The sequence below is a fragment of the Anser cygnoides genome, chromosome Z (assembly GCF_040182565.1).
Source record: "Anser cygnoides isolate HZ-2024a breed goose chromosome Z, Taihu_goose_T2T_genome, whole genome shotgun sequence".
NCBI lineage: Eukaryota > Metazoa > Chordata > Aves > Anseriformes > Anatidae > Anser > Anser cygnoides.
In genome coordinates, this window is record NC_089912.1 from 11,367,234 (window position 1) to 11,381,876 (window position 14,643).

A 14,643-nucleotide genomic window follows, 5' to 3' on the forward strand; every position below is an offset into this window, starting at 1 on the left:
TCTGTTCTGGCCGAGGTGGATCCACTTCCATTGGTTCCTCCACCTCTTCTGGTGGAACCAGCTCCATGGACTCCATGATGTTGGGCAGAAGGCTAAGCCAGTCCTTGCCTGGGACCGCCCGGACAGGATGCCTTCCATCCGGAATGTTCTCAGGCCAGGGTGCCGAACCAGGGGGTCGCCCAGTCCCACATCGAGGTCCCATGCCTCTCTCAGATTGATTTTCATGCATGGGTTTGACACTGACGTCCATTGTATGGCCATGGCTGGGTCCCACACTGTCCTCTGGATGATAGGCACGCCTCTGCTCGCCACGGCTGTCTGCCTGATGCTCATGCCTTCGCTCCACGCCACCACTGCACCAACGGGAAGGCCCAGGCCCCCTGTCTCTGTATGGCTGAGGGGGCAGCCTGTTCCCCGCGTCGTTGCAGTGCCAGTGGCATCGCCTATATGTGTCTGTGGGCTGCATGCCAGAGGTCTCTCAAGCACTGGTGTCAGTTGTGCTGCCAGCGCTATCCCTCTGCCCATGACACATCTCCTTCTTGTTAGGTGCACTCCTCGGTGCTTCCTTGGACTGCATTGCTGTCCTCACACCAAGGAGGCCTGCCGCTTGCCTTACTTCTTCTGCTCTTCCTCCTGCCACACGAGGCTATCAGAGGGCCTCGAAGCTCAGCGAATGGTGGGCCAGCTGCGGGGGTCCTCTTTTATAGGACCCGGAGCAAAGGGGGGGCAGTGGTGGCCACTGTAACCTCAGCAAGCCTCTGTGATGGAGTAGCCTATGCGTGGCCAAAGGCGGCTGTGTTGGGAGCAGCCTGGAAGATGCCCTCACATGGAAGAAGGAGGAGGGTTGGGGGGGCTGAGGGCCCCTTTCCTGGGGCTGGCTCCCCTGGGCCATTTGGCTTGCCAGAGAGATAGGCTGCCCCTTGGCCACAGGGACTGCCCTCCACCTCCCATCCTGTGCCCTGGGTTATTTTTAACACTAGTTTTTATGTAATTTCATTCTATTATTTAGAGAAAAGAACAGAAGCAAGGTGCATCTTCAGCCCTAATACTCATGTGCACTTTATGCTCTGAGTGAAGAATTTCTTCCTCACATCACATCTAATCTATATCTCCCCTCCAGTTGTTCAAAGCCATTATTCTTAGTTCCATTGCTACACTCCCGGATAGAGTCCCTCTCCAGCTTTCTTTAGGCCACTGTTATGGGTTAGGTTAGGTGGCAAAACTTCAGGACCTTGCAAATTGCAGCCCTATCTACCTTGTTCCACATTACGTTTTCCAGCTCAGGCTCGAGCCTCTCATCAGTGTAACATAGAATCATGGAAACATTAAGGTTGGAAAAGACCTCCAAGATCATCTGGTCCAACCATCACCCTACTACCAATGTCACCTGCCAAACCATGTCCCTGAGCACCACATCCAGCCTTTCCTTGAACACCCCCAGGGACAGTGACTCCACCACAGAATCACAGAAGGGACCTCAAGAGATCATCAGCCTGCCAAAGCAGGTTCCCTAGAGCAGGCTGCCCAGGTAGGCAACCAGACAGGCCTTGATTATCTCCAGAGAACAAGACTCCACAGCCTCCCTGGGCAGCCTGTTCCAGTGCTCCGTCACCCTCACCGTGAAGAAGTTCTTCCGCATGTTGGTGCGGAACTTCCTGTGCTCCATTTTGTGGCCATTGCCCCTTGTCCTGTCCCCACAAACCACTGAAAAGAGGCTGGCCAAATCCCTCTGTCTCCCACACTTAAGGTTGCCCACCTCCCTGGGCAACCCGTCCCAATGCCTGACTGCTCTTTCTGAGAAGAAATGTCTCCTCATTTCCAACCTAAACCTCCCGTGGCACAACTCGAGGCCAGTCCCTCTAGTCCAAACACCTCACGACGGCACCCTTTCCTCTCCTGGGACGTTTATTCCTGTCAAGAGGCGTAGGTCCCACATCCCAGGGCCCAACTGCACCCCGATGTTTCTTCCTGAGGATCCTATATGGCTGTGGAGTATGTAGATATGAGACCTGTTGCTCCAACAAAAAAGATGAAGTATAAACACTCATATGTAATTCTGTACTGATAAATATATATATATATATATATAGATCACTAGCAAAAGGTCATTAGTTGATAACCTGTAGCGATGCTGGTATTAGTTCTGAGAGGACTGTGGAAACATAAAAAAACACAAAAGTTTATACAGGCTTTTCAGGTTTCTCCAAAATCATCACAGTTTCTATTGAAAAACATCATTTATATAAGTTTTGGAGAGACAAAACTTGTAATCTAGTTCTCCAGCTGCAGATGGCAAAACAGTTTTTCATCTGAACCCCAGCTACAACTGTATGTAAGATCTGCTGAAATGCTATTTCACAGCCTGTGTGTGCCTTTGTTAGTATTTCCGGCTGTACGTTTTGCCCGTCACTGTCCTGTTACTGTTTCTCCTCACAAGGATATTGCTGAGGTTCTGGGCAAATAAAAGGCAAGAACAAATTATTCATGAAAATATGGATATGAGCGGAGGATGGAAGTATGCCCTGTGCATAATGACTTCATCCACTTGTGCATCTGCACTCTGAAACTGCTTTGTAAAAAACCTTATTATAAAGGTAATATGCTTTGGTAGGAATTGTGTGTATTTGAAGTGAAGTTTTAAATTTTAATAACTTAAACACTGAAAACTCTGCCTCCAAGGCTAAGCAGAATGTAGGATATGTCTAACTAACCCTTTATTAAAATTCTTTCTTCCTTCCTTTTAAATAAAAACAAAGAAATAGGTATATTACTGCTAAGCATGTTTGTTATTATCAAAACGTTCTCTCTTGTGTCTTTCTCTTGAGTCTTCATTTGCATTGAGAAAAAAAGTATGCAGTATTTAGCAGAATTCAATACAGAAATTTACTCAATTGCTCTCTGTCAGTCATTTCCCTTGCCCGAATGAGTTAGAGATTTTATTCAAGTCTTTGAGCACTTGTAAAATTTGAGGAAAATTCTGCCTAATAGAGGAGAACTAGAGAGGCCCAACTTATCAGAGAAGTCTGCCAGTACCCTCATAATTGGCAGTAGTAACAAGCTTTCTAATCAGCATATGTGAAGTGGCCACTGAGGTTTAACAAGTGTAGTTCCAGGCTAGCCATAGCACAGGCTGTCTCCTGTCTGGTAGAGTGTCTCAACAAATTAAACACCAGAAGAATTAGACACCCAATCTCTTAAAATGTCCAATAGTGGGAAAAAAATGAAAAAAAAATCAACTTAAAGCTTGTAGTGAAATCTCAATGTACAAATCTGTCAGGAATGAGGCTTTGATACTTTTGACCTTCAGGAATGTTATTTTAAGAGAATATGAAAACAACTTAAAAATAAATTTAAATAATAATTAAAAACCTCTTCAATATTGTGAGATGTATGCAAATGTTTTAGTTCCATAGTATTTTGGGGTGGAAGTGATCCTGGTCTACACTAACCTATAAGCCTTCTCCCCAGTATTGCTGTTGAAAGCAGTTATGCAGTCAGCATTAAATTAAGGAAAACTTGGAGAAGACATGCTCAGAGTTTAGCCTTAAATTTAGAAAGCCCAAGTAAACAATTTCAGAGAATCACACAAGAGCTGAAGAGACCAACCTCCTGCTCCAGCAGGGTCAACTAGAACACTTTGCCCAGGATCACGTTCCAGCAGGTTTGAATGTTTCCAAAGATGGAGACTCTACAAACTCTGTGGGAAACCTGCACCAGCATTTGTACATCTTCACAGTAAACAAGGTTTTTCATATGATTAAATAGGTGTTTTTTGGTTTTGTTTGTTTGTTTGTTTGTTTGTGGATGTGGTCTACCTTGACTTCAGCAAGGCTTTTGACACCGTTTCCCACAACATTCTCCTCAAGAAACTGGCTGCTCATGGCTTGGACTGGCGTACACTTTGTTGGGTTAGAAACTGGCTGGGTAGCCGGGCCCAAAGAGTCGTGGTGAACGGAGTTAAATCCAGTTGGAGGCCGGTCACTAATGGAGTCCCCCAGGGCTCAGTACTGGGGCCAGTCCTCTTTAATATCTTTATCGATGATCTGGACGAGGGGATCAAGTGCACACTCAGTAAGTTTGCAGATGACACCAAGTCAGGTGCGTGTGTCGATCTGCTCAAGGGTAGGAAGGCTCTGCAGGAGGATCTGGATAGGCTGGACTGATGGGCTGAGGCCAACTGCATGAAGTTCAACAAGGCCAAGTGCCGGGTCCTGCATCTGGGGCACAACAACCCCAAGCAGCGCTACAGGCTGGGAGAGGAGTGGCTGGAAAGCTGCCTGGCAGAGAGGGACCTGGGAGTATTGGTTGATAGTCGGCTGAATATGAGCCAGCAGTGTGCTCAGGTGGCCAAGAAGGCCAACAGCATCCTGGCTTGCATTAGAAGCAGCGTGGCCAGCAGGTCTAGGGAAGTGATTGTCCCCCTGCACTCGGCTCTGGTGAGGCCGCACCTCGAGTACTGTGTTCAGTTTTGGGCCCCTTGCTACAAGAAGGACATGGAGGTGCTCGAGAGAGTCCAGAGAATGGCAACGAAGCTGGTGAGGGGTCTGGAGAACAAGTCCTACGAGGAGCAGCTGAGGGAGCTGGGCTTGTTCAGCCTGGAGAAGAGGAGGCTCAGGGGTGACCTTATTGCTCTCTACAGGTACCTTAAAGGAGGCTGTAGCAAGGTAGGGGTTGGTCTATTCTCCCACGTGCCTGGTGACAGGACGAGGGGGAATGGGCTAAAGTTGTGCCACGGGAGGTTTAGGTTGGATATTAGGAGGAACTTCTTTACTGAAAGGGTTGTTAGGCATTGGAATGGGCTGCCCAGGGAAGTGGTTGAGTCACCATCCTTGGAGGTCTTTAAGAGACATTTAGATGTTGAGCTTAGTGATATGGTTTAGTGTAGGACTTGTTAGTGTTAGGTCAGAGGTTGGACTAGGTGATCTTCTAGGTCTCTTCCAACCTAAACAATTCTGTGATTCTGTGATTCTGTTTGTTGTCTTTCATTTTGTGCTCATTGTCTCCTTTCACTATTGAGACAGAGTCACACCATTGAGAAGAGTCTGCTTCCATCTTCTTTACTCCCCTGGACCCTGGTAAGGTGCACATGGACAACACTCCCCTTGAGCCTTCTCTTCTCCAGGCTGAACAATTCCAGCTCTTTCAGCCTCTCCTTGTACAGTCCCACCATCATATTTGTGGCCCTACGGTGGACTCACCCCACCATGCCATGTCTCTTGCAGTGGTAACACACTTACTAACGCAAACCAGAATGCTGCTGGCCGTCCTTGCTGCTTATGGTCAGCCTGGTGTCCACCAGCACCCCCAGGTCCTTCTCTGCAAAACTGCAGGTACTGGTACCTGGAGTTGTTCCTGCCCAGGTGCAGGATTCCGCATCTTCCATTATTGACCTTCACGTGGTTCCTGTCAGCCCATTTCATATATACAGCCCGTCAACACCTGTACATTTTGTGTCACCTAGAAACCTGCTGAGCAAACACTCCGTCATTAATGAAGATGTCAAACACTGTTGCCCCCGTGTCAGCCCTTGGTGCATTGAACTGGTAACTGACCTCCGGCTGGCCTCCTGCCACTGATCACAAGGCTTGGGGACTGGACATTCAGCCAACTTTCTGTCTAACTCACCATACCCTTATCTAGTCCAGTCTGTGCCAGTTTTATCTACGAGGATATTATGGGAGACATCATTGAAAGCCTTGCTCCGGTTCAGACTCACACCATTCATATCTCACCCCCTGTTTACCAAGCCAGTCAGCTGGTCAAAGAAGGCTGTCAGGTTGGCTGAGCGTGGTTCCCCCTGCATAAACCCGCACTGAATATGAAGGAGGAATGTGGGCCTGTCAAAGAGCAAAGTCAGGACCCTGAACTTTCAAAGAGTGAACTTCCAGCTGTTTAAAGACCTAGCTGATGAGATCCCCTGGGACACTGTCCTTAGGTATAGAGAAACAGATCAGAGATGGCAACTCTTTAAGGACACTTTTCTTTGAGTGCAAGAGCTCACCATCACCGTATGTAAGAAATCAAGCAAGGAAGGAAGGAAATTGGCCTGGTCACTCCTATTTTTAACAAGGGTAGAAAGGAGGAAACGGGGAGCTACAGGCCAGTGAGCTTCACCTCTGTGCCTGGGAAAATCATGGAACAGATCCTCTTGGAAGCAATGTCAAGGCACATGCTGGACAAAGAGGTGATCTGAGACATGCAGCATGGCTTCCCCAAGGGCAAATCGTGCCTGACCAATCTGGTGGCCTTCTGTGATGGAGTGACTGCATCAGTTGGCAAGGGAAGACTGACCGATGTCATCTACCTGGACTTACGTAAGGCATTTGACACAGTCCCACATGACATCCTGATCTCAGAATTGGAGGAATATGGATTTGAAGGATGGACAATTCAGTGGATAATGAATTGGCTCGAATGTGGCACCCAGAGAATGGTCAATGGCTCTATGTCCAAGTGGAGGCCAGTGACAAGTGGTGTCCCTCAGGGATCTGTCCTGGGACCAGTGCTGTTTAATATCTTTACCAATGACATAGACAGTGGGATCAAGCACTCCCTCAGCAAGTTAGCAGATGACACCAAGCTGAGTGGTGCAGTCACACAACAGAAGGAAGGGATGCCATCCAGAGGGACCTGGACAGGCTGGAGAAGCGGGCCCATGTGAACCTAATGAGGTTCAACGAGTCCCAGTGCAGGGTGCTGCACCTGGGCCAGGGCAATCCCAGAGAGGAGCACAGACTGGGAGAAGAACTCCTTGAGAGCAGCCCTGCGGAGAAGGACTTGGGGGTTCTGGTGGACGAAAAGCTCGACATGAGCCAGCAGTGGGTGCCTGCAGCCCAGAAGGCCAACTGCGTCCTGGGCTGCACCAACAGAGGGGTGGCCAGCAGGTAGAGGGAGGTGATTGTGCCCCTCTGCTCTGCCCTTGTGAGGCTCCACCTGGAGTGCTGCGTCCAGGGCTGGGACCCCCAGCACAAGAGGGATGTGGGGCTGTTAGAGCGGGTCCAGACGAGAACCATGAAAGATTGATCAGAGGGCTGGAGCACCTCTTCTACAAAGACAGGCTGAGAGAGCTGGGGCAGTTCATCCTGGAGAAGGCTCTGGGGTGACCTCATTGCAGCATTTCATTACTTAATGGGAGCTTAAAAAAAAGATGGAGAGAAACTTTTTACATGGGCAGATTGTGATAGGGCAATGGGGAATGGTTTTAAACTAAAAAAGGGGAGATTTAGATTAGATGAGGAGGAAGTTCTTCACTCAGAGGGTGGTGAGGCCCTGGAGCAGGTTGCCCAGAGAAGCTGTGGATGCCCCATCCCTGGAAGTGTTCAAGATCAGGCTGGATGGGGCTTTGGACAACCTGGTCTGGTGGGAGGTGTCCCCGCCCATGGCAGGGGGTTGGAACTGGGTGGTCTTTAAGGTCCCTTCCAACCCCAAACCATTCTCGGCTTCTATGATTCTATGAATATGTACCTTTTCTTTACTGCCCTTCCCAATTCTTCCTTTGAAGTTCTTAGTCTTCACTCTAGAGGCACAGTAGAACTCTTAAGTTTGTTGCACTTTAATGTCTCTTTCTGGTGCCTTGCCAACTCTTTTTGACCTAATTTCCTAAATCTCTTGATTCCAATTTACACCATCCCTGCTTGCTCCGTCTGCTATGTTCTGACATATTTCACAGGCATTCATTCTCCAAGGCCTGTCCCCAAACATGTTTGCTCCATCTTGTCCTTTGTAGGTATTTCAGAATTTCTCCTTTCAATTTCCAATCATCAGTGAGCAAGCAAAGTGTGAAGGATTTGTTATAAGTAACTGGAAACAACTATTAATTTTTTTTTCAGTTTCCATCTGCCCTTTTCTTTTTCCTTTTCCTTCTCTTGTCTCCATTCATTTTATATTGTGAGATTTTCAGGACAAGGATAATCTCTGTAAGGTGAAAAGTCACTTTTCCAATATACAAACTGACAGAAAATTGTAGTATCTACACTGCTGTGAATTGTTTTGCTTTTAAAAAAATGTAACATCCCTATAAACAAATTACATCCCCTTTCTGAGAAATATCACGCTATCCTTCCCTCCTGGAAAACAGAACCATCTGGCCACAGTATTTCAATTATTTCCGAGCTGCAAGCTAAGAAAGATGACCAAGACTATCCCTGTGTGCTGATCCAAGAAAAAGAGATGATGATCAGGGGTGAGAGCATCTGGTAGCAAGAACTCAGTATCTGTGGTATTTCTCACATCTAAAATTTTTCCCAGGGAATTTGTGTGAATGCTTCAAGAACAATAAGATAAGATAATCAGCGAGTGGGGCACAAGTGTGTTGGGGAGCAAGCTCTCTGGGCTGATTACCAGGGCTTTAAACTAGGTTTGACGGGGGAAGGAAGGGGAGCTAAAAGTGGCAGAGAAGGGCTGGGGGAAGTTGTCACTGCTGTTACTGTTGAAGATAGTAGGGAAAAACCTCTGAGTTGTCCCACAGGATTGTCTGAGGGCTCCTCAGAGAACGTAATGATCCCGATACCCTGTCTGAATCTTCCTCTTGCATCCCTCCAGGGGTAACTGCGCCTGCTGCTTCCCTAAAGTGCCTGTATACCAATGCGTGGAGCATGGGAAATAAACAGGATGAGCTCGAGATCTGTGTTCGGTCGCAGGGCCACGATCTCGTTGCGATCACAGAGACGTGGTGGGACAGCTCGCATGACTGGAACGCTGTCATGGAGGGCTATGTCCTATTTAGGAAAGACGGGCTGGGGAAGCGAGGGGGTGGGTTTGCCCTTTATGTGAGGGAGCAATTAGAGTGTACCCAGCTCCACCTGGGGGAGGGTGAAGGACAAGTGGAGAGCTTGTGGGTGAGAATTAAGGGGTGGGCTGGTATGGGGGACACTGTTGTGGGGGTGTACTACAGGTCACCAGATCAGGAGAAGGAGATCGATGAGGCCTTCTACAAGCAGCTGGTAGTAGCCTCACAATCACGGGCGCTGGTTCTCATGGGGGACTTCAATTATGCAGACATCTGTTGGGTAAGCAACTCGACCAGGCACATGCAGTCCAAAAGGTTCCTACAATGTGTCAAAGACAATTTTCTGACGCAGGTGGTGGAGGAGCCGACGAGGCGGGGGGTGCTTCTGGACCTTGTCCTTACCAACAGGGATGGGCTTGTTAGGGATGTGAAGGCTGGGAGCAGCTTGGGATGCAGCGACCATGAGATGGTGGAGTTCAAGGTGGAACTTGGTGGAAGAAGTAAGGCTAGTAGCAGGATTGCTACCCTGGACTTTCGAAGAACCAACTTCGACCTCTTCCAGAACCTTCTTGGGAGTATCTCATGGGCTAGGTTGCTAGAAGGCAAAAGTGCTTGTGAGAGCTGGGCTACATTTAAACAGCACTTCTTCCAAGCTCAGGATCGGTGCATCCCTAAGAGTAGAAAATCAGGGAAGGGGGGCAGAAAACCTGTGTGGATGAGCAAGGAGCTCATCGACAAGATCAAAAGGAAGAGGAAGGTCTATGAAATGTGGAAAAAGGGCCTGTCCTCTTGGGAGGAGTACAGAAGTGTTGTCAGGGCCTGCAGGGATGCAACGAGGAAGGCTAAAACCCACCTAGAGATGAGGCTTGCAAAAGAGATAAAATATAATAGAAGGGTTGTTTAAAGTATGTAAACAGTAAAAGGAAGACTAGGGATAATGTGGGTCCCTTACTGAACGAGGGGGGTGTCCTGGTAATGGGAGATGCCGAGAAGGAGGAGATACTGAATGCTTTCTTTGCTTCAGTCTTTGCTTCAAGGACTCTCCCCTGGGACTCCTCGACCCTGGCGGGAGGAGGAAGGGTCTGGGAAATGGAGGGCTTCCCCCTGGTTGACGAGAGACTGGTTCGGGAGCGTCTGAGTGGGCTCAACACACACAAATCCATGGGTCCCGATGGGATGCATCCACATGTGCTAAGGGAGTTGGCAGAGGTGATGGCCGAACCACTCTCTATCATCTATGAAAGGTCCTGGCGAACAGGAGAGGTGCCTGAAGATTGGAGGATAGCCAGTGTCACTCTGGTCTTCAAGAAGGGCAAGAAGGAGGATCCGGGAAACTACAGGCCAGTCAGTCTCACCTCTGTCCCTGGAAAGGTGTTGGAACAGCTTGTTCTGGATGTCATCTCCAAGCAATTGGAAGAGAAGAATGTTATGAGTAGTCAGCATGGATTCACCAAGGGGAAGTCGTGCTCGACCAACCTCGTCACCTTCTATGATGGCATCACCAGCTGGGTAGATGGGTGGAGAGCAGTGGATGTCATCTACCTTGACTTTAGGAAGGCTTTCGATACTGTCTCCCATGACATCCTGACAGCAAAGCTGAGAAAGTGTGGGCTAGAGGAGTGGACAGTAAGGGGGGTTGAGAATTGACCGACTGGCCAAGCTCAGAGGGTGGTGATTGGCGGCGCAGAATCCAGCTGGAGGCCTGTGACTAGTGGCATTCCCGAGGGGTCGGTGCTGGGTCTGGTCTTGTTCAACATCTTCATCGACGACCTTGATGAGGGAATAGTGTCTGCCCTCAGCAAGTACGCCGATGACACAAAGCTGGGAGGAGTGGCTGACACACCAGAAGGCTGTGCTGTCATTCAGCGAGACCTGGACCGGCTGGAGAGATGGGCAGAAAGAAACCAAATGAGGTTTAATAAGAGCAAGTGTAGAGTCCTGCACCTGGGAAGGAACAACCGGACGTATCAGTACAGGCTGGGGGACGACCTGCTGGAGAGGAGCTCTGAGGAGAAGGACCTGAGGGTCCTGGTGGACGACAGGTTGACCATGAGCCAGCAGTGTGCCCTGGTGGCCAAAAGGGCCAATGGGATCCTGGTGTGCATTAAAAGGAGTGTGCTCAGCAGGTCAAGGGAGGTGATCCTCCCCCTCTACTCTGCCCTGGTCAGGCCTCACCTGGAGTACTGCGTCCATTTCTGAGCTCCCCAGTACAAAAAAGACAGGGAACTCCTGGAAAGAGTCCAGCGGAGGGCCACAAAGATGATGCGGGGCCTGGAGCATCTTCCCTATGAAGAAAGGCTGAGAGACCTGGGTCTGTTCAGCCTGGAGAAGAGAAGACTGAGATGGGATCTCATCAATGTGTATAAATACCTGAGGTGTGGGAGACAGAGGGATTTGGCCAACCTCTTTTCAGTGGTTTGTGGGGATAGGACAAGGGGCAATGGCCACAAGATAGAGCACAGGGAGTTCCGCACCAACATGTGAAAGAATTTCTTCACGGTGAGGGTGACGGAGCACTGGAACAGGCTGCCCAGGGAGGCTGTGGAGTCTCCTTCTCTGGAGATATTCAAGGCCCTTATGGATGCCTGCCTGGGCAGCCTGCTCTAAGGAACCTGCTTTGGCAGTGGGGTTGGACCCAATGATCTTTCGAGGTCCCTTCCAACCCCTTCAATTCTGTGATTCTGTGACTCTGTGATAATACAGTATAATATAAATATATTTATATTTATAAGCTGAAGTGTTTTGTTTTGGTTTAAGCTCTAAATCTCTCACTCTTTTGGGCTAGCCCTGTTTCAAAAACAATCGTTTTATTCAGTGTTTAAAACAGTGTTTCAAAGTCAGCCCTCTAAGGTGTATTAAGCAAACAGCTCCCCTTTATGACTTAAATCTGTTTGCATGTATACCCACAGAACTGCATATGCTGAGGAGAATATATGTCAAAATATATTTCTGTTTTTTGTTTTTTTATGACCAAAACCCACATGATTAGAGAAATATTGAAAATGAACATAGAGAGAAAATGAGAAGGTCATAAGGTCTTACAACATTTTGTTCTGACATTTTAAAATTTGTCTTTTCTCACAAATAGCTCTTAGAATTAACTTTGATTTTTTTTTCCACAAATAACTTCGTATTTGTTTTGTTTGATTGTTTGTTTTTTAATTGCTTGTTATCCATGCAGACACAGACTATCCATGGACTTTCTACTCTGACTAGAATTTATATTTTTATTCATGGTGCTCAGTTGGTCATTGATATGACTGCATACTGGTCTAATGCCATGTATGGCCAATTCAGTTTTATAAAGAAAAGGAGAAGAAGCAAACAACATTGCAAAATGATTAGACAGATAATCCTGCATGACTTTTGTAACAGGAAATGTTCATTCAATGGGAGAGTTTCTGTGAGTTTTCATTAACACAAACAATCTTGCAAATAAAAATCTCCCATAAATAAATGTTTGTGGAGTGCCAGTTAAAAAGCATAGTACCAATGAAAACATATATTCAAGTTTATTTTTTAAAACATTGGACCCAAGCAGACACTTGTGCATGTAGCAATCCTTTTTGCTGTGAAACTGTTCCATGCTTGTTGATCCGGGCACAGGCAGTCACGAGCAGTTGTGATTTCGAAGTTGTCATTTCAGCGTTGTGATTTTAGGGAGGGCAAATTGTTAGTGGAGTCAGGAACCAAAGCCAGCCAGCAAGGCCTAGAACTGAGGCTAAGAATTTGGTCTGTGAGAAACAGAACAGAAATTCGGGTCAGCGGGCCACTTGGTCCAGAGCGCCAAAAACACAAATGCATTTTAAGCTGAGTGCAAGAATCAAAAAGAGTGAAATAAAGGCAAAACATGATAGGGGGAACAGTGTCAGTCCGCAGAAGAAGTGAGCTAAGTAGTCATGTTTTGTGACTGAATATGACACTACATTTATAATTAATTTTGGTGCTTCCATCAACAAATATTTTATGCTTGAAGAAAATGAGTAGATACAAGTATTATAGCTATATGAATCTTTAGATGCCAACACAGTAATTCATCCTTAAGAAAGCAACTGGTGCACTCTTGGGCCCCAAGATGGTGCAGAAATGGCAGTGAGGGTGGGAGGTGGCTCCTGAGTTCAGTGGAAGCAGACCCAAGAGATTTGGAAAGCTCCTGTGTCCTTTGTCACTAACACAGCCACAAGAGCCTGGAAGCAAAACGGCCTTGGCAGATGTTTTGGTCCTTAAATGAAGTTATCAAGACATCATGGAGTTTCCTACTCCTGTTTCAATGGCTACCACAATTATAGCATAATACACAGCTCTGTCAGGGGCCTTCCCAAGGATTTTCTCCTTCCACAGTGTCTGTAAAGATGCAAGCTGTATTTGTATCTTCCCCCACCGCTGCACAGTTGCCAAGCATCCAGGAATTACCCTGTGCTTTCCAGGTAGAGATCTACTTCCTGATAACCATGAGCATTTGCATGCAATCTTCCAAAATTTGAATGCAGATGCAGACTGAAGGTGGAAGAAAAGGTTACATACAAGCAACCAGAACTCCTTGAGACCAGGGTTTTGAAGTTCTGTCTCCAGAGAACCAGTGATATCTGAGATTCTGTTTCTAAAAATATTTAACATTCCCATAGCTTTTTTTTTTTTTGTCAAATGAAAGATCATATTTAGCCATCCTTCATTTTGTTGTTATACCTTGTCTGATGTGAGCTACTCCTTAAAAAAGTAGGGAAAGTTTGTGGGAAATTAGAATTTAATTACTGCTTATACTATATGTATATACATACAGTACTTGTGTGTGTGTATATATACATATATACATATTTATATAAATATATGTATATCAAGTTTCAGTTACTACTTAAGCCCATTACAAACCCACCACAGTTTAAGGCTCATACAATTTTCTTCACAATGGAATATTCTTAGAATTAAGCACACAGCAGGTGAGTGAGAAGGCTGAGCTTTTGTGCATTACAAATAAAGTAACTCTGGGAAAACTGAGAACCACTTTTTTTTTTTAAATGGGGATTTTATAAAACTCTGAGTATGTTTTCCTTTCTATAAGCAGAACAGATTTCTGTTGCTTTATTGTAAATATTAAGTTCTGAGTTGTGCAAATTGAGTGCATGCTTGGGACTAGTAGTTGGAAGAGCTGTGGGATAACCAGAGCTCTCAGCATCATGGCCTTTTCGTGCAGTGACTTGTGCTTTTACTCTGGAGCTTTCTCCCAGTTCAGGTCTTTACAGTGACCTAGAGAGCAACCTCTGTGTAATGGTTTTCTTTATGTGCAGACAAGAATGAATCTGATTCGGTGTGGATGAATGGCAGAATGGTGTCTGAAGCTGTATCCATTAAACAGAATACAGACTCACCTGCTTCTGAAATCATCTGTCCTTAACAAACCTCAGTGCCTGTTATCAGGCATGTTTACAGTTGTAAGAGCCAGGAACAGAAGCAGAAGCAGCTGGTGGGTGTTGTGTCAGCTTTGCTCAGAACAACCTTGACATCAGGGAAGAAACAGTGGGAACTGCTGCAGAATCCAGCAAAATTTTGCCTTCTTCAGGAGCAGGATCCTTTTCCCATACTGAAAAAAAAAGGGGGGGGGGGGAGCGAGGAGTCAATGGCTGTGCAATTTCTCTCACTTTCTTTTTACTTTGAGGCCTCAGCCCATAGTGTGAAAGCAAAAGACGCAGGGATAGCGCATGATTTTGTCCTTCCACTAGCCTGCCTGTGCCAAAAAGCCCTGTGGCAGACAGAGCTGTGCTCACAGACGGGTCTTCCCTTGGGTGAGCTGGGAGACGTCATGGAAGCGTTGCGCCATGTCTGGGAGTCATTGCTGCGGTGCCCTTGCCTAAGGACAAGAAGTTCAGCCCTTCGTCAGTAACTCATAACAGGGCTGACTACCCAAAATACAAGGGACA